At 42.0% G+C, this 21,135-nt stretch overlaps 1 protein-coding gene across 1 annotated transcript in view; it reads left to right on the top strand.

Moving 5' to 3' along the window:
- The first annotated feature begins 10,967 nt into the window (after positions 1–10,967).
- Positions 10,968–21,135, top strand: part of LOC309546425 (cilia- and flagella-associated protein 337-like) — an 86,239-nt gene continuing 76,071 nt past the window's right edge. The window contains exon 1 of the mRNA XM_082246099.1: positions 10,968–11,016. The gene's annotated coding sequence lies outside the window, so the exon portion shown is untranslated. The remainder of the gene's footprint in view (positions 11,017–21,135) is intronic.

The raw sequence follows: 21,135 nt of genomic DNA, 5'->3' as shown, positions 1-21,135 counted from the left end.
TGCGAAGAGAGGACTCGTTGGAAAAGACCGTGATGCTGGGAAACATGGAAGGAAAAAGGAGAAGAGCACGACAGAAAACAAGATGGATAGATAGCATCACTGAAACAATGAACATTTAGGTAAGTAAGCTCCGGGAGGCAGTGGAGGACAGAAAAGCCTGGCGTGCTATGGTTCATGTTTCACAAAGAGTCGGACACGACTAAACAACTGAACAACAACAAAAACAATGTTTGTTGAGAGTTTTGAAGACTTGAGCATGGAGCTACAAAGCACTCAGATGTGATGAGGGTCTAACTATGCTGGAGGTTGGATAGACATCAGACATTACACGTAGCAATCAATGTATCCATTCTCTTTTGGCTCTTGCCCAACGTTCTGCCAAGTGCAGGAATTGTTACAATGTTAGCTGCGCACAAAAAGGAAAGATGAGATGTAATCCTACACTCTTCTGCTCAAATCACCAATCTTTATTTAAAATGTTTCCATAACTACAGATAAACAATTTTCCTGTCACCAGAAAACCGTTTCACAAGTATCAAATTGTGTCTTCTGGGTAGCGGGACAGAAGAGTGTGGGATGATAGCTCACCTTCTTTCTTGTGGTAGTTGTTGGACTCTAAGGCTGCATTCACATTATAGCATTTCATGAACACTTGCAAAATTGCTCCACACAGATGCACATTTTTGCACAGTGTCACACAGTGTAACACCACATGCATAGGACCTATTCACTTCAACAATAAAAAGTACCTCAAGCACCTTTTTCTATTCTTTTCAAATTTCGGAAGATGGCTATATGCTTTTTATTCTATTCTATTCCATTCAAATTTATTCAATTTTTTCTATTCTATTCTGATCCATTCCTTTATTTTCTATTCTATTCTTTTTTTCTATTATATTCTATTTTATTATATTGTTTTTGAAATTTAAATTTCGGAAGACAGCTATATTCTAAAACTAATATCACATAGGGATTGATTTACTAAAACTGGAGAGGGCAAATTCCGGTGCATCTCTGCATGGTAGCCAATCAGCTTCTAACTTCAGTTTGTTCAATTAGGCTTTGACAATAAAATGCGCAAGCTGATTGGCTTCTATGCAGAGCAGCACCATATTTTGCACTCCTAAAGCCTAGTACACACGCAACGATTATCGTCCGTCTTTTGTCCAGAGTGGTGTCTGTTGGTTGGAATGTGCCTAGACTGCACACAAATTTTCTCGCCCGACAAAATTCTACTTCAGAAGTGATGTCATGTGTTGGTTTGCTTTCTTTGTGTTCTTTCTTCTCTGAGCATGCCCAGTCTTGCTCATAAGATTTTCCCTGTCGAAATCTGTACTGACTGCACGAAAATCAGATGTGTTTTGACGGCGGACAAAAATTTTATAGCCTGCACACCAGGATTTTTTTCGCCCGAAAAGTCGGAGTCGGTTGTCAGAAGAATCATACTAACAAGCCGAAAATCGGCGGATTGGTCGTCGGACGAAAATTCTCTGCCGATTTTCGACGCGTGTGTACGAGGCTTTTGTTTTAGTAAATCAACCTCATAGTCTTTGAAGGAAATGAGCAATAGTCAGCATTATGCTTATATTTCTAATTTGTGTTCAAATTCAAATCGGATTTCGGATGAAATTTCTTTAGTTATTTCAGATTCTTTTAACCACTTACCCACTGGTCACGTAAACCCTCTTTCTAACCCGACCAATTTTCAGCTTTCAGTGCTCTCACATTTTGAATGACAATTACTCAGTCATGCAACACTGTACCCATATGAAATTGTTGTCCTTTTTTTCACACAAACAGAGCTTTCTTTTGGTGGTATTTAATCATCATTGGGTTTTTTATTTTTTGCGCTATAAATGAAAAAAAGACCAAAAATTTTGTAAAAACAAATGCATTTTCTTCATTTCGATTTTAAAATTTTGTAATTTTTCTTCATAAATGTTGGCCAAAATTTATACTGCTATCTTTAGTAAAAAAATAACCTTGCAGTTGGCAAGAGAAAAAGGAGGCTATGACTCCTTAATCCATTGGCTGACGTAGTGATGTGGCGTTGAGGGGTAGAAATACCACCTTTACATTGGGGTGAATGTCATCTAAAGTGTTTGGATGTCCAGGGGTATTGTCGAGGAGAAGAAGAATTTTAAAGGGACTGTTTTGTCCAAGCAATACAGTTTAACAGCAGGGACAAAATGGTTCCAAAACCATTCTTCAAAGACTGTAACTGTAACCCAAGCCTTTGAATTTTCCTTCCAAATAACAGGAAGAGATGCCTTAGTGACATTACGTAGTGCCCTCGGATTTAGGAAGTAATGCACTAGTAAAGGCTTGAGCTTTAAATCCCTAGATGCATTAACCCCAAGTAATATAGTCAGCCTGTCCTTTAATGCCTTATGTCCTTGTGCACTTTTTTCCTAGTTTGAAAGGTAGGTCCTCTCTGACAAGTAAAACTAGAAAAAAAAATCCTTCGCGCCACGGGGTTAATTAACTTGGGTTAGCCTAAACTGTGGGGTAATCTGTGGGGTAAGCCAGTTTGATCTACATTAAAAATTTGTTCTGGCAAAAACCTTGAACTTTATTGTATGCAAATTATCTCTTTTTTTAAAGCGATTGAACCAACCCCGACTCGCAACAAATTCTTTATTGCAATCGTCTTCGCTTGCTGGATGGGCAGCTTTTAAATCTTTTAAAAGGCTTTGAGCCTTTTCTTGGACTAAAGAAAGACTGATAGGGAAGTTATGCTGATTTTTGGTCTTCTATCCAAATTGTTAGCAGTCTTTCCATTCCTATAATTAAACCACTGCATTGCTTGCTAATGATTGTAGCATGCATTGGGGTATGACCTTTAACATGCTCCATTATTCTACCTTTCTCTTTTAACCACTTGCCTTCTGGGCACTTTTACCCCCTTCCTGCGCAGGCCAGTTTTCAGCTTTCAGCACTGTCACACTTTGAATGACAATTGTACGGTCATGCAACACTGTACCAAAATTACATTTTTATCATTTTTTTCACAAATAGAGATTTCTTTTGCTGGTATTTAATCACTACTGGGTTTTTTATTTTTTAAACGAAAAAAGACAGAATATATAGAGAAATTTTTTTTTTCTTAGGTTCTGTTAGTAAATTTTGTAAATAAGTAATTTTTCTGCTTCACTGATATGCCCTGGTGAGGCGGCACTGATGGACACTGATAGGCTGCACTGAAGGGCACTGCTTAGGTGGCACTGATGAGGGGGCGCTAATATGCCACACTGATGGGCACTGATAGGTGGCACTGATATGCGGCACTGATGAGCACTGATAGGTGGCACTGATGGGCACTGATAGATGGAACTAATGGGCACTGATAGGCGGCACTGGTGAACAATGATAGGCGGCATGGATAGGCAGCACTGATGGGCGGCACTGAGGAGCAGGCACTGATTGGCACTGAAAGGCAGCACTGACTGGCATCACTAATGGGCACTGATTGGTGTCACAGACGGGCACTGATTGGTGTCACTAATGGGCACTGCTGGGGCTGTACTGTAATCAGAGCACTGATAATCAGTGCCCTGATTACCTGTACAGGTCCCCCTTGGGAGGAGATGCCACTGATTGGCTCTCCTCGCCACACACTCCGCCAGTGTGAGCCGAGGAGAGCCTATAAACGGCACTTCCTTCTTTACATGTGACTGACTGGGATTGGACACAGCCGATCACATGGGTAAAGGGCCGCGTCATCGGCTCTTTGCCGAGAGCAGGATTGTGCCTTTTTTCCTAGGAACGTGGCGCGCCACGATCACCGCGCTGCGTGCCCGTGTGTGCATGTGAGAGCGGGGTTTTGAGGAGCCGTCACATGACGTCATCCCAGAACAAGAGTGCAACTCACCTGCTGTCATTTTACTATATGGGGGGCGGAAAGTGGTTACAATTGTTGACCAATTGTAGCCAACTGCTCTGCCAATGGATGATAGAGTTTGACCTTTCTCTAATCCCTTCTTTATTTCCTCTTTATTTTCCATGGTGATGGTTTTTCTTTTCTTTGCTGTATCACCAGCACTTCAATTAAATTCGTTTTTTTGGAGGCATCATTGCAGGGTGAAGACAGAAAAACGTGGAGTGGAGTGCACTCTAGAAGTGAACAAGAAGAAGAAAAAAAAATGTAGCAATCAGCCAATTTATTACCAATTTATTCTAAGAAAACAGGTACTGTACTGTATAAAAGCACTCATTGTAGTGGCAAGATATAGGGCTCATCAGTTGGATATGCCTGCTTGTTGTGTGTCCTTAGCCCACAGCATTAGTGTTCCCTGACCCTCAGAGCCATCCAGCAGCGTAGGATCCAGTACAAAAAACAGGGCTAAAAGAGACCCAGAAAGAAAAGTTACATTTAGGACCAAGCAGTATAAACTCCAATAAAGGCTTTATTGATGAATTACTGTATAAACAGTAAAAAATAGATGATATAAAAACATGATTGAATAGAAGCTCCACACAGGCAGATGGCATGAGCTCATGCCGGGACACAGGGATATATATATATCCATATATATAATCCATCATGTTGGCTAAATGCAGCAAGGCCTCTCCAGCCACTTCTTATCTGCTGACTCTCTCTGCCAGTCTCTTCAGGGGAACCAATCAATACAAGCTTTTACTGTATGCATTTTTTTTAGTACACTTCACAACTCATCCCCAATATTCTCTCCTCCTTTAAAATAATGATGTTCTGCTCAGTCATGACCCCATGCTAATGCATGGCTGCAAGATTTTCCTTGGGTAGCCCTATTCTGTGAAACCATCTACACCTTGCTATTGTGCTTGAGCCCACCGTTAAAATGTTTAGGATTTGTTCACTCCATATCAGTTGATTCGCTTAGATCAGTGCGTGCAGGCTTAAAGCTGAACTCCAGCCTTCCCTTCGGTCTTGCAATGTTGTAGAGGCTCTCCTGTACTGAAATGGCTTACTGTTAACACCTCACGACGTGCATTAGAAACTGCAGCAAGTCATATAGAGCCCATCTTACTTCCAGGCTTTCCTCCCCAGCCTAACTCTCCCAGGCCCTCCCCTTTCAGTCATGGAGGCTTAGTATCACATGTGGGTTTTTCCCTTAGTAGGTGGGCTGGTAGCCATTGTCCTGCCTTCTCCCTTTATATGCTGGGGGAAGAGTCTAGTTCACTCTCTTGGGATGCCAGCAGCAACACAGAAGGAGAGCACCCCCTGGAACCTAAGGAGGAAGCTCTGGAGCAGAGTAGGCTCATGGCCTGGGACTAGCATGCCATGTGACACCAGAGAGTACACCACAGCCCCCCTCCTGTAAACCATGTGTGATAATAGGACAGTTACCAGAACAGTTTCTTGACTATTCTCAGGATTTGGGAGCTGCTCTCTTGATGTTCTGCATCTTCTACCAATGTACCGTACTGCTGTATAGAACACATCATGTATTAAACCAACATATGGACTGGTTTACTTTTATCTACTGTGATTAAGTAAAGGTAAAAGCAGAGAAACTCCTTGTCTCTTCGATGCCTCAGTTGGGAAATGGTATCCAGGAAGTGTATCGTATAAATTTACCAATTACTGCTCTGCAGTGTGTGTGCGTAAAGAAGAGTAAATTCATTTAAGAGTGGAGTTATGTTAACTGTGAAGTGTTTGGTGCTACCTGGTCGGCTACAGAGTTGGTGGCAGTTGGAGGAACAGAGTCACCGTCCTGGTGGTTAGAGATGACCCCCTCAGATAACCCATACACCAGGTGGTTTGAGCCCCCCGGGTGAAATGGGCCCTGAGTGTTCAGATGAAATTCGGGAGCTCTGATCTGAACCACGAGCAAGGCACAGGTCTGTGCAAGTGTGTTCTCTGGTCAAGAATGGGCTTAGTAGTTGTGATCAGGGGTTTAGACAACTATTGGAGAACAGTTAAATTGGCATACCTGCACACCATATCCCCAAAAATTCACAAAAAGTAAACAAAACAAAGGATGGGAATTTTAAGGTGTGGTTCTTCAGCAAATAAATAACTGAAAACCAATATAAAAATATATAAAAGGCAACCTTTATTTGTATACAAGTAGATAAACACAAATAATTAACACCCAAGATGGAGGTAACATCAAGAACCAGTAACAAGCTTTTTTTCCCTTGTATTTGTGCTTCTGTCAGACCAGTCTATTTTTGGCTCCCTTTCTTTGTTTTGGGGGTCTCACCCGATTTATTGAATGCCATACGCACCTTGCAGAGACCCATATTTTTTATTTTTCTAATTGTACTGGGTATATACCTTGATGTAATGCTGGCCATACACTATACGAAAAATCGGTTGAAATTCGGTCATTTGGACAGTTTGTTTGTTTTTCGGCCAGTTAATGAGTACAAATCGGTAATCGATTGTGACAATTTTGAGCCAAAAAAACGAAGGACGAGTTTGGAAATTTTCTGCCGAATGAACGATAAATTGAAAGGTTGATGTGCTTCTCATCCAAACTGTTTGTACTAGGTATATTTGAAAAAAAACAAACAAAAAACTGATTCATTTATGTCCATTGAACGATTTATCGGTCATTACATGATGGCACTGTCGTTTTCTCTCACTTACGAGTGTTTGTTTTTCGAAAATGAGTTTGAACGATTTTTCGTATAGTGTATGGCCATCATTAGTCTGGCGGATCCACATACTGTATCACTGACCATCCGCTCCAAACTGCTGAGATTGTAATTATGTATTGTTTTTACACTTGCAGCACCTATCTCCTGATGAAGCTTTTTAGCGAAACCTGTTGTTATAAGGAGGTTACTTTCTTCACGATATCAGCATCGGTTGCATCATGAGGAATATATCAATATCAGCATAAGTTTGTCACTGGTCCTTGATGTTACCTCCATTGGCATTGGTTTTGGTTTATTTATTTGCTGAAGGACCACACCTTAAAAGTCCCATCCTGTGTTTTTTTTTTTTTCGTGGCCGGGAGTGAGAAGAGAGGGTGGCCTATGGCCTGCGTCTGTGCACGTATTAAAATACGAGCTTGACGTAAGAAATGGTCATGTGCCTTAAGCTATGGCATGAGCCACTCTGCTGCTTGTGCCCCTTATGTATATGGTATACAGAGTGGCCCTGACTACACTTGGCAAAGTTGGCAGAATACACTGCAAATGGCTGAGGCACAAAAAGGGATGTGGCTACATGGAGGGTTCACTCTGCAAATGGTTATTCAGCAAATCAGGAAACTGGAGGCAGTATACAGATCCACAGATCCACAAGTCTTCATATTAATACAGTTTACCTAAGACTGCCCACTCCTCCAGGTCGACATCAACCCATCAAAGCATTTCAATATTTGCCTAACTCATCCCATAAGCCAATCCACTGCTTTCAGCAGGGCTGAGGGCTCTTGAAAGGAGTACCATGACAGGGTGCTGTGATGTTTTCTGGAAGCAATGTACAGCACCCTACCAATACCCCACACCGGTCATTATCTGCCTGCATTGCCAAGAGAAGCACAGAGACCCAGTGATGATGTAATTGGGTATAAAATAAAGGATGTCATTAAAACTGAAAAGTTTTATTTAAAAATTTTGCAGCACCCTCTGTGTACAGTGTAGGGAAATTTAGTTGGGCTCCTCTGTAGGCAGAGGAGCCAGGGTTAATTTGTTTAGAGTTAGTTGGCAGAGCTCCAAGGGCTGAGTCTCTGTTGCCTCCCCCTGGCTTCTAGAACTGCTGGAGAGTTCTATGGATGAGGCCTGAATAAGTGTGATGTCTCCTCCAATCCCTGGGTGAGGAAGGCCCAGAAGGTGTAGAGATAGCCAATAAATAGAACTGAGCCTGGCCATAGGGGAGAGCAGAGTCCAGGGTCTAGTTGCCTGGAGGGGGTCCCTATGCTAAGGAACTCTGCCTCTGGGCAGAAGGAAGGAGAGAGAGCTGAAAGAGAGAGAGACCAGGGCAGCAAATGAAGTCTCACACACTTTCAGCCTGAGTTAGGCTTAGCTGAAGCCATCCTGGGAGCCATCTGGACCTGTCCAGCAGAAGGCCTGTTCAGCAGTCACGTGTGCCACAGGATTTACCTAAGGGACTGAGTGGGTATCTTCAATCACTATACCCCAGAGCCTATAGAGGAGAAACAGCCAGGTGCAATATCCAGCTAGTTTTCTAACACAGGACAGCTTAGATCCATTAAAGTCAGTACAGCTACCCTACACCTTTTGCTTGGGGAATCTAAGGAGCAACCAGGTGGCTTGGCATTTTCTACAGAGATATCACACCTGCATTCAGTGATTGGAAGCCTTTCTTTACCAGTTGAGCTGATCTGTTTATCCTGTGGGAGGCCAGCCTTGTAAGTTTTTGGTATCCAGAGACAGTTTCACATCCTCAAGTTACATTCAAGCTACAGTTCTGGATATCCCATACCTTCCCATCCCTTTCCAAGTTCATCCCCTAATAAACCAAAAACAAAACAAAGCATCCTGGACTGGTGTTTGACTGCTGAGCGAATGCCGGAAAAGTCCTGTTGCTTGCCTGTGCATCATGGGGGGGGGGGGGGGGGTGGGGGAATGCAAACATCCAGCAGCCCCAAAGGGGGTCAATGTCATTAGTATCTTAAAAGGAAGGGCGGAACCAGGGAAAACTAGAATATAAGCAAATAACTAAACTTCAGCTTTAACGCAAGAACAATTTATTTCTAGTAGTAGTTAGTCACATTCAACTGGACTGGTTCTTTAAGGGCTAAGTTCACCTTTTGTAAAAAAAAAAAAAAAAGTAAATGCAGGTAAAAAAAAAATTTGCATTTATAATTTTTCTTACAATGGAGCCTGCAAAACATTGCACCCACAATCAGAAGATCATTGGTGCAATGTCAGGCTCCTACAGACACTCAGTACAGCTGTCTGCCCATACCTCCTGTACAGGCAGACAGTTACTGAAGAGCAGGAAGAATCATTGAACTACAAGGTTGCTCACCGCAGTGGCAGGAGGGACTTGTAGTTTATTTATTCACAGAACTTAGTGAATAAATTACATGGCTCTGTGGGTGGAACCCCCACATCCAGGGGAGGACTGCGCCAGGGGGCAGGGGGGCAATTGCCCCCCTGGACAGCTCTTATGTCCTGTAAAAAGGTTGCACCGCTTCTGCCACAGCCATGCCTAAAGGATTCCTGGTGAACAAAAGTAAAAAGTTCCCACTGCTGACCTACTGAATGCGGGTTGAAGACAAGGACAGAGCGTAGGCCTCCCCCCCCCCCATTATGGATGGCGTTAACTGTGTCAGAGCAGAGGCTGGTTCCATGCGCCACTGGAGACTCTCCTCCCCCAGGCAGCCCAGACAGAGCTGTCCCAGCTCCCCCCAACTGCCCCCTGCTTGCCAGGTCAGGAACCCTGGATGCGGCTGTTGAGTAGAGAGTACCTGGAGCAGGGCTTCAGCCTGGAATGTGGATCAGGAGGAGGCCAGGAAGAAGAAGAGTGGGGCCGAGTCGCTGCACCATGGGCCTCTGGTTTGTGCTTGCCCCCTGGGCCAAAAGTTGCTAGTCTGCCCCTGCCCACAGCCACACTGTATTTACATTTTTAAATTGTGACAGCGGGTGCAAGGAGAGGGGTGAATACAGGTGTAACATGTTACTGAAGGTGAACTTATTCTTTAAAGTTAAAGAGGAAGTAAACCTTAGAACTGAAGAAGAGACTTGGAGAAATTATGAAACATCTTCAACATTACAGAACAAGTTCAGTTACTGTAAATGTGGCTAACTACTACTAGATATACGGCAACCTGGATAAAAGAGAACCTTCACAGACTAATTGATTTCTATGTTCCCTTTTCATACCATAACATGGTCTGCTTTTTTATGTAGCACAGCTCACAGCATAGAAGGGCACTACAGCACCTTGTAATGCACTATGGTGCATAGACTTGAATGCAGTGTCAGTTGGGGACATCTCAGTCAAGTTAAAAAAGATAACAATTGGCAGGTCAGGTCAGAGCTAAGGAAACTTCCATTACTAGCTGAATTCTAGACAGATGTATAAATACAACTTTTAATCCAATTATTCACTAGTGTATTTAGCAGTTTATATTGACCTTTCTCGTATGCATCTAACCATTTTTCTGTATAATAAAGAAAAATGTCTATTATGATAATATTGTATTAAAGGTGATTTTTTTTTAAATTTCTTTAATTTTTTAAAATTTTTTTTTTTTTACAAATTTCTCCTAACTTGGGCGGCACAGTGGTGTAGTGGTTAGCACTTTCACCTAGCAACAAGAGGGTCACTGGTTTGAATCCCAACCACGACACTACCTGCCTGGAGTTTGCATGTTCTCCCTGTGCCTGCGTGGGTTTCCTCCAGGTACTCCGGTTTCCTCCCACACTCCAAAGACATGCTGGTAGGTTAATTGGATCCTGTATAAAATTGGCCCTACTATGTATGTATGAATGCGAGTTAGGGACCTTAGATTTTAAGCTCCTTGAGGGCAGGGACTGATGTGAATGTACAATGTATATGTAAAGCGCTGCGTAAATTGACAGCGCTATATAAGTACCTGAAATAAATAAAATAACTACGGTGAATTGTACATTCAGATTGCAACATGCCGTAATAGTGGCACACAAATTCCAAACCGTTGTGCAGCCTTGAAGTCTATCCCTTGGACTCATTTTTATGTAAATTTAATGTCATTACAGTGCAATCTTTTTTTCCATTAAACCGTGTTAAACTTTATTGAAAGTATGTTTGAACGGTTGTATGGGCTGATCTCATTCCGTCCTTCCACAAAATTCTTTTCATCCTTTCGGTCCCTCTATTACAAAGGCTACATTAAGACCTATCTGGCACTTAAAAAAAAGGTTAGTGACCTTTGTTGAAAGGTATTTGCATTCACTATTGTTCAGCCCTCTCTTTGCCAAGTGTCACTGAATGTTTCTAATTTATGTCACTATAGCAACCTCTTCATAGTGAACTATGGGACCTTTTCAGTCCAGGCAGAGTGTTGCTGGCACTACATAGTACGGCTGTCCCAGGAAGTACCCAACGCTGCTCCCTACCCACACTCAGTAAGTATTCCAATCACATGGGAAGCTGGACACCTCTTTTATTACATGAATCAGTGTCACCATTAACACTTGCTGATTGAAATATTTATTGTGGTTAGAAGTTTGATAGAAGGGCAGTATTTCTTTCAGTATGAAAGATGAACAAAGAGGTAGCATTTCTTTAATAAAAAGAACATGTTTAGTAATAAAAAAAAATGCTGTCTGTAAAATTCAGTAGATATTGTCAAATATTTTTGCTTTATATGCAAAACCATTTACTGTTTTGCAGAATGCATAAAATGAATTGCACCATGTATATATTATTATTATTATGTTATGTTTATACTGTGACTATCTATATATCTATTGATATAAAATAAAAAGGATTTGAGTTACAATGCAAGCTGGACAAGCTCTTTCACTAGTTAAAACAATGCTATGACCATTAACACTTGCTGAAATATTTATTGTGGTTAGAAATTCATTGATAGAATGTGCAGTATTTCTTTCAGTATGAAAAATGAACAAAGAGGTAACATTTTATTAAATAAAAAGAACAAGTTTAGTAATAAAAAAATGCTGTCTGTAAAATTCAGTAGATATTGTCAAATAGTTTTTCTTTTTATGCAAAACCATTTACTGTTTTGCAGTGTTAATTTCGTCGACTAAAATCGACTAAAACGTTTTAGTCAACTAAATTAACACAATTTTAGTCGACTAAAATACGACTAAAATTAAAACAATTCAGATGACTAAAATATGACTAAAACTGAAATGGCATTTTAGTCAAAAGACTATAACTAAAACTAAATTGAAATTTGCTGCCAAAATTATCACTGGTGCATGCTCAAAGCCTAATACCATAAATAATAACATATTTGATTTTTCACTCCAGGACCAGCAGTAGTATATAATGAGTTTGGAAATTGTAGAGAAATGCTTAAATAATGCATTACAAATTACAATTGAACTACACCCATTTGATTATAGATGACTAAAATGAGTTTTAGTGAATAAAAAGACACACACTGACCTAGGTCAGTGAATCAGCGCTCACTGGACCATTTTGGAGGGGACCACATGACCAGTGGTACCACAGATGAATCACCAATATAAATAAAAAAAAAATTAAAAAAAAAAAAAAAAAAAATCAAAATTAAAAAAAATAAAATAAAAAATAAAACTAAAAAAAATATAAATGGATAAATGAATAAATTAAATTGGGTAACAATGAAAATATTGAAAATATTGCAGGGCAAACAAGATACAAGAACCTCAAGTGTGTAGAAGTCCTAATCAATCATGCGATGATCCCGGATGGATCCTTGCTGATGAAAGAGTACAAAAAGTCCAAATCAGGGTACTGGGGTGAAGATTGGACAGGCAGCTCCTCAAGAGGTAGGGATACCCTCCAAACATGTAACAGAGAAAAGAAACAAGGGCGCCAAGTCATAAAGGTAGATGAACAGCTGTGTAATTTAATATAGTAACTTACATGTTAAAAACAGGTATTCCAATGAAACAGCATGCATGGTGTAAAAGGACAGTCCCCACAGTAGATCCGATGGAAGATGCAAATGAAGGACAGTCACATCTGGGTCCTGTGTAGTGGTGAAGGAAGTCCTGAATACCGGCAATGCCGGGTGATGCTGCAAATGGCGTGGGCTCCCTGGCTGGGCAGCCTCACCGCTGTCTGCCGTACAGCAGGAAGGTAATAACCCGGAACCGAAAATGAGTTTTAGTCAACTAAAATGTACTGGAGTTTTAGTCGACTAAATACGACTAAAACTAAAACACTTGCAGAAGACTAAAATGAGACTAAAACTAAAATGCCATTTTAGTTCTAAGACTAAGACTAAAACTAAATTGAAATTTGCTGCCAAAATTAACACTGCTGTTTTGCAGAAGGCATACAAATAATGGCACCATGTATATAATATTAATATTATTGTATTTTTTTAAAATTATGTTATGTATATACTGTATCTATCTATATATCTATTGATATAAAATTAAAAGAAATTGAGTTACAATGCAAGCTGGACGCCTCTTTCAGTAGATAAATCAAGTCTATGACCATAACATTTGCTGAACTATTTATTGTGGTTAGAAGTTCATTGATAGAAGGTGCAGTATTTCTTTCAGTGTGAAAGATGAACAAAGAGGTAGAATTTTTTTAAATAAAAAAAACAAGCTTAGTAATAATTAAAAAAAAAAAAAATGCTGTCTGTAAATTCAGTAGATATTGTCAAATATGTTTTCTTTATATGCAAAACCATTTACTGTTTTGCAGAAGGCATAGAATGAATGGCATCATGTATATATTATTATTTTATGTATATACTGTATCTATTTATATATCTATTGATATAAAATAAAAGGATATTATATATCTATTGATATAAAATAAAAGGATATGAGTTACAATGTAAGCTGGACACCTCTTTCACTAGATAAATCAATGCTATGACCATTAACACTTACTGAAATATTTATTGTGGTAATTTAAATGATACAAGTTGCAGTATTTGTCTGTGTTTGAAATATGATGAAAGAGATAGCATTCTTTTAAAAAGAATACCTTTAGTATTGAAAAAAAAATGATGCTGATTCAATATTCAATAGATATTCAATAGATAAAATAGATAAAATAAAATAATAATAATAAATAATAATAAATAATAATAATAATAAAATAGATAAAATAAAATAGATAAAATGCAATAGATACATTCAAATGTTTTTCCTTTACACGTCTAAACCATTTTACAATTTAGCAGAATAACATCAAATTAATGGCACTGTGTAGATCTAATTAGGGTGTATATTTAACATTTAAAAGGATTTAAATAAGAATGAGAGCTCATTAGGTACCTTATTAGTTGAGCAGGATATTTACAGATATAAACAGATATACAAACAGATATATAAACAGATATATAAACAGATATACAGTTTACATTTGTATTCATAATTTACACCAGTAGAAAAATTGTTCTTTAGTGCTGTACTTCTTCAGGCAGATTAAAAAATGATATTCCTTCAAAAATAAATAAAATGTGTCCCCATTGGAAGATTTCCCCACTATCACTGTTCAAGGGGCCACTTAAAATTTGATGATCTAATGATCCAGTGATGACAAACCTTGGCACCCCAGATGTTTCGGAACTACATTTCCCATGATGCTCAACTACACTGCAGAGTGCATGAGCATCATAGGAAATGTGGTTCCAAAATATCTGGGGTGCCAAGGTTTACCATCACCCCTCTTCACTCTGTCGAAAACTAAAAAAAAAAAAAAAAAAAAAAGTTTAGGCTTTAGTTACACTTTACCTGATTCTGGGAATTGAGTGTTTCCAGTGGTTGGACTGCATCATTTTGTCACCTAGGGACCCCCTACATGACCCAAATATCATATCTTTAAGGAATCAAGTGCTTCTCTAGCAGATACTGCAGTGTATGGGCACATTGAACTATAAAATTCTCCTAATGCAGAGAAGCATGAATATAATTATATAGACAAATTCTAAATGCCCGGAGCTCTGTGTTAACATTCAGCACAGAGCTCTGTACACAGGCAATAATCTCTATGTTGAGATGATGAGAAACTTAGAGATCTGTTAGTAAAAGCAGCACACTTTACACACATTACACATAGTTAGGCACACATTTATACCTTTGATCGACCCTAGATATTAACACCTTCCCTACCAGTGTTAGTACAGTGGCAGTGTATAGTATTATCGTCGCTGTATTAATGTCACTGGTGATGTCATTGGCAGTTAGTGAAATCCCCCAGCGTCAGTTAATGTCAGATTTCCCGGCGCACTGTCACAGTCTTATTATAACTCACTGATTGCCAGCATTAATAGTATAAAAAAAAAAAAAATTCCAGTTTACATTTGATAATTTGTAGGTGCTATAACTTTCACGCAAACCAATCAATATACACAAATTGGCATTTTTTTTACCAAAGACATGTAGAAAAATACATTTTGCCCAAAATTTATGAAGACATTTTATTTATTTATTTTTTATTGGACATGTTTTATTGCAGAAATTTAAAAAAATTGTTTATTTTTTTTTTTTCAAAATGTTCGGTCTTTTTCAATTATATCGTTGAAATTAAAAAACCCAGAGGTGATCAAATACCACCAACAGAAATTTCTATTTGAATGATACAAATTCTGTTTGGATACAGCATTGCATGTTCGCACAATTACTAGTTAAACAGTGCACTGTGGTACAGCAAAAAATGGCATGGTCCTGAAGGGGATAAAATCTTCTGGAGCTGAAGTGGTTAATAGACATATAAATATAACATAACAATAAGAACATTGATAGTTTACACATATATCCAGTCCCCTTAAATTGTATAGTTTGTTTAGATACATTCAAACCCATATATTAAATTGCAGATTGGAGTAAACTGAAATCTATTGAAGTCATTCTCTGCTCAATAGATATACAAAGCTTTAGATTCCGTTATTAGACAATCCCAAGGCAGTAATTAGTAGGATAAATATTCCCATGATGACCAATTAAAAAGGTTTTTAATGACTCTGGGACATGGATCATTACACCATATGGGCCTTTTCTTCTATCTGTCTAGTCAGTTTGAAATTGCAGATTTAGCCAAAAAAGGAGTATTTCTGTGCTGATACTGATGTCCCAATAAGTTGATGAGCACGTCTGATGTTTCTCTGGACTTTCTGATTTGTAAGCAGGTTAGCGGCACAGAAAACGGAAAATTCCTATCATACTTACCGTAATTTTCCTTTCCTGGTGGTCTCCATGGCAGCCTACGTGTGGGTTAACCCCGCCTCCTCTCCAATGGTATAGGACCCCCCTCTATAAATTTCAGCTTGCAGGCACAGCCAGTGTTCCATATCTTAGCCGAATCCAAGACCAGAGGGTGGGAACTCCGGCTGCCATGGAGACCACCAGGAAAGGAAAATTACGGTAAGTATGATAGGAATTTTCCGTTTTCCTGGCAGTCTCCATGGCAGCCTACGTGTGGGAAATAACTAGCCCAAACCACACGGGTGGGAATGTTTCAAATCAAATTTTACTTCAAATTATTAGCAGACAAAACAGTCAAGCCAGAATTAACTGAAGATAAGGAGGCTGGCTCCACACAATAATGTGTCATAAACGTATTTACAGAAGACCATGAAGCTGCTCTGCAGACTACTTCTGGTGCAACATGATGTGAAGCCGCCCAGGACGTTGAGATGCTTCTCGTCGAGTGGGCTGTCACCGCCTCCGGAGGAGCCAAACCCTCTACACAGTAAGCTCGCTGAATGGCAGACACAATCCAGGCTGCAATGGACCTTGACGAGGCCCGTTTCCCTCTATTCTTGCCTGAGAAAAGGACGAAGAGATTATCCGATTGTCTGAAAGAAGACGTTGACTGGAGATATTCCATAAGAGTTTTCCCTACATCCAAGGGATGAGGTTCATTATCCTCTGAAGAACGAAAGGTAGGAAGTACAATCTCCTGGTTCTCATGAAAAACCGATGATACCTTCGGATTGGAATTGAGCATCGGAATTAGGACTACTCGGTCCGGGAAAAACGTGAGAAAAGGTTCTTTATAACCAAGAGAACTGATCTCAGAAATTCTTTTAGCTGAAGTGATTGCTACTAAAAAGGCTGTTTTAATGGTAAGATCTTTAATGGAGTCCGACAAACTAGATCTTGAAAGGACGTTAAGGACAAGGGGAAGGTCCCATTTTGGGAACCTTGGCTTCCTCTGAGGTCTGAGTCTGACCGCACCTTTGAAGAATTGTTGTATGAGTATATGCTTGGCCCAGGAGAACCCTGAGAACACCGATAAGGCTGATATTTGCACCCTGAGAGTCCCAACTGATAGGGACTTATCCAGACCTGCTTGAAGGAACTTCAGGACTTCTTGAACTCCGAAATTCAGGGAAGGATTTCCCTCCGGGTACGTGAATTCCAAGAATCTAGACCAGACTCTACAGTAAACTCTGTTCGTGCTAGGTCTCCTAGAGTTCATTAAAGTAGGGATTGCCCCAGGAGGGCATCCGAGTGACTCCAACCTCTCCCTCTCAAGAACCAGACCGTTAACCTGAGCAAGGCGGGGCAGGGGTGTAATGTTGTTCCCTGCGAGAGAAGGTCTGGTTTGATGGGCAGGGGAATCGGGCTCCGATAGCTGAGTTGCAGGAGAAGTGGGAACCAGGGCCTGTTCGGCCAGTGAGGGGCTACCATGACGATCTCCACATCTTCTGCTTGGAGTCTCTGAAGAAATCTGAGGATGATGGGAAATGGGGGAAAAGCATATGCCCTGCTGAATTCCCATCTGTCGGTCAGAGCATCCGTTCCGCATGCTTGGTGACACTTGCTGCGTGTGAAGTACCGGACTAGCTTGTGGTTGCATGGAGATGCAAACAGGTCTACTTCTGGTGAGACCCCTAGGGACAGAATCCACTTGAATGAGTCTATGTGGAGAGACCACTCGTTGTGATTCAACTGAACTCTGGAAAGGAAATCTGCCTGAACATTCTGTGGCCCCGGAATGTAGGCCGCCGAGATGTTGGACAGATGGGCTTGGGCCCATGTCATGATTGGGTCTACTTCTTGAAGAAGGGAGAGACTCCTGGTACCGCCCTGTCTTTTCACATAAGCCACTGCCGTGGTGTTGTCCATTCGAAGAAGTACGGATTTGCCTTCTATTAGATGATGGAAAGCTTGAAGAGCTAGAAAAGCCGCACGAAGCTCCAGGACGTTGGAAACCGGGGAGTGGGCTTGCGGGGGCCATTTCCCTTGAGCCACCTCTGTCATGCAATGGGCTCCCCAGCCAGAGTTGCTGGCGTCGGTTGTAATGATGACCCATGTGATGGGGACTAGAGAATGGCAATTGAGCAGGTTCTTGCGTTGGAGCCACCAAAATAAGCTGCTCCTCATGCTGTGGGAAATAAAGATATGCTGATCGTGATCTTCCGGATTCCACTGCCGAAGGAAGCCCCTCTGAAAGGGCCGCATTCGCCACAGTGCCCACTTGACCATAGGGGCCGTCGAGACCATTGTGCCGATGATCTTGAGACACTGGGATGCCGTCAGAAAAGAGGATGAGAGGGCTGGAAGGATCCTCTCCCGAACCACCGGGATTTTCTCTAGAGGCAGAGAAAGTGTATTCTGAACGGTGTTGAATTGAGCCCCTAGATAGACCAGATGTTGAGAGGGCTCCAGATGACTTTTTTGAAGATTCAACAACCACCCGAACTCCATGAGAGTTGTAGTGACCAGGTCCCTGTGGAACAAAAGTTGATCCCGGTCTTGTGACAACAGTAGAAGATCGTCCAAGTAGTGATGTAGACGTACACCCTTTGTTCTGATTAGAGCCACCACAGCTAGAAGGACCTTGGAAAACACCCTTGGGGATGTGGACAGGCCAAAAGGAAGGCAGATGAACTGGAAGTGTTGATGTTCTACCGCGAAACGAAGGTACTTGTGGAAGTTTACTGCTATAGGCACATGGAAATACGCGTCTTTGAGATCTATTGACACTAGCCAGTCTCCTGGAAGTACTGCTTTCTGGATAGTAGATAAGGTTTCCATTTTGAACTTTTCGTTCTTGATGAACCTGTTGAGATAGGTGAGATCTATCACAGGGCGCCAGGATCCATTCTTCTTCTGTACTAGAAAGAGGGGCGAGTATACGCCTTGGAATCTTTCCTGCACGGGCACCGGAATTATTGCGCCCTGAGCTACCAAAGTGCTTACATAGACGAGCAAAACGTTTCTTTTCTCGTCCTGAGAAGGCAAGCGAGTGGGAATAAATCTGGACACGGGATCTGTTGAGAAAGTCCATGTGTGTCCTGTGGACACTGTCCTGATGGTCCAGAAGTCTGAGATTGAGGCCGCCCAGACACGCTGAAAGCGGAGCAGGCGTGCCCCCACCTGGCATGTCTGAACGGGCCCAATCTCAAAAGGACTTCGAGGTTTCTTGACCGGAAGGTGCTGAGCCTCTGACCGGCTTACGAGAGGATGCTTGGCTGCTCTTCCAATTTCTCCTGTAATCTCGCCCAGGCCTATATGAGCGGGCATCCTTTGATCGCTCTGCAAACTGCTTTCTTGGTTGCTGCTTCTTAGGGCCAAAGAGGCGCCTATCTTGGGGAAGGAGACCTGACTTTCCACCCGTCACTTTAGTAATTGCATTATCCAATTTGTTTCCAAATAAAGAGGAACCTTCAAAAGGGATTTTGCACCAAGCCTGTTTAGAGGCTGGGTCTGCCAGCCAGGGACGCAACCACAGGGCCCGTTTGGCTGTGACAGAAGCCAACATGGATCTGGATAAGAGACGTAACACATCAATGGATGCTTCTCCAAGAAACACAGAAGCTAACTTCAGTTCCTGAACAGGAGAGTTCTCTACTGCATCTTCAGACACACTTCTTAATTTTAGTTCAACATCAGAAACCCAGGTTTCCATGGCCTTAGACATGGCTGCTAGTGCTAGCACAGGTTTACAAGCCGCACCGGCTGTGACATAAATTCTTTTTAAATCCAAGTCCATCTTCCTATCCAGAGGGTCTTTAAAGGACACCGCATTATCCAGCGGGAGTGTAACGTGTTTAGCCAGTCTGGAAACTGCAGCATCAACCAGAGGAGCTGATTCCAGGTGACTGACTTCTTCCGATTTAAAAGGATACAACTTGGACAGTTTGGAGGATAAGGAGGTCTTGCTGTCCCCTTTACTCCACTCTTCTAGGATGACATCCTTCAATTCTGACAGGAGCGGAAAGTTTAGCCGCTCTTTCCCCAAATGTTTGAAAAACCTTCTCTGTTTTACTTGTGGGGTACTGGGATCTTCCCATTTCAGAGCCTCTTTGACTGCTCTTATGAGAGGTGCAACAAGGGCAAAATCAAAACCACCAACTGCACCTTCCTCTTCTTCCGAATCGCTCTCTGAGGATTTCCCGGAAGTGAAGCTTGGCTGAGAGGGACCTTGCTCTTCAGGAGCATCAGCAGGAGAGCTGGGAGTAGCAGATCCAGGTGTGGGACTAGTATTCCACTCTTTCATGGATTGTTGGACAATCCGTTTCACCAGGGATTCCAATCTCTGATCTTCAGACTCTCTTTCACCAGCTGCACGAGCGAAACAGGGCTCGCAAAGGGACTTGTCCTCCGGGACATGCGCCCCACAACCCCAACAGGCTCTCTGGGCCGTATGGCTACTGTGGCGGTGTGTGCGGTGTCTGGAGGAGGAATGTGAGCGTCTCCTCTCATGTCTGCTCCCTGATGGAGACTCACGGCGTCTTGACCTTGAAGATGATTCTCTTCGTGGCCTGACAGGGTCTCTTTCTTGACCAGACCTGGAGGAGCTGGGAGAAAGAGAAATCCAGGGAGACACAGGATTTAGCCATGAATCATGAGCCAGCATCCCTCCCTTCATATCCCTCTAAATGTACCAGCACTCACCTGTTGTGAGAGGGCTGGCCACAAGAGGGCGGTGAAGCAGGATCCATGTTTCAGGCAAAACCACAAACTCACTAGGAAGTAGAGCATACAGGGATCACTACAAAGCAATAAGGAACATTCAGGTGTTGTCCTAATATGCATCCAACCGCTCTCCCCCCCCCTGCATACCACAAAAAGGTATGCAGCATCCGGTCCCCACATACCTGGTAAACAAACGGACAAGGTACCGGGAAGACGTCGCTATGCCCACAGTGCATTCCCAAATGCTCTGGAGCTGACAGGCGTTTAAATTTTCGCGCCAGGATGACGTCAGCGATGGCCGGCCGTGATCGCAAGTGCGCATGCGCGGACCAGGCCTCGCTTCCGATCGCGGCGAAGTGCGCATGCGCAGGCAGCGAGCGGAGCTCCATTACCATACAGCGCATGCGTCCGCCGGACTGAGCGGAGGGGAAGCAAGAAGGAGATGGCTGGAACGCACGGAGCGTTCCAGCCGCCATTGGGCCACCAGGGATAGCAAAGAAAGATAGTTTGGAGACAAACAAACATAACAAAAACACTGCCATGGAGGAGACAAATCTTCAGACCCTGTCAGGATATCCGTCGGCCATCCGAAGCACCGCACAGTTATCAGCCAAAGGGGATTTTGAAATGTCACTCACCCGCCCGTGGCTGGGCCCTGGACATAGACACCGA

Source organism: Pelophylax lessonae (genome assembly GCF_965119305.1).
Source record: "Pelophylax lessonae genome assembly, chromosome: 1".
In the NCBI taxonomy this organism is placed as follows: Eukaryota; Metazoa; Chordata; class Amphibia; order Anura; family Ranidae; genus Pelophylax; species Pelophylax lessonae.
Note: the sequence above shows the minus strand (reverse complement) of the source record. Positions and strands in the feature narration are given on the sequence as shown.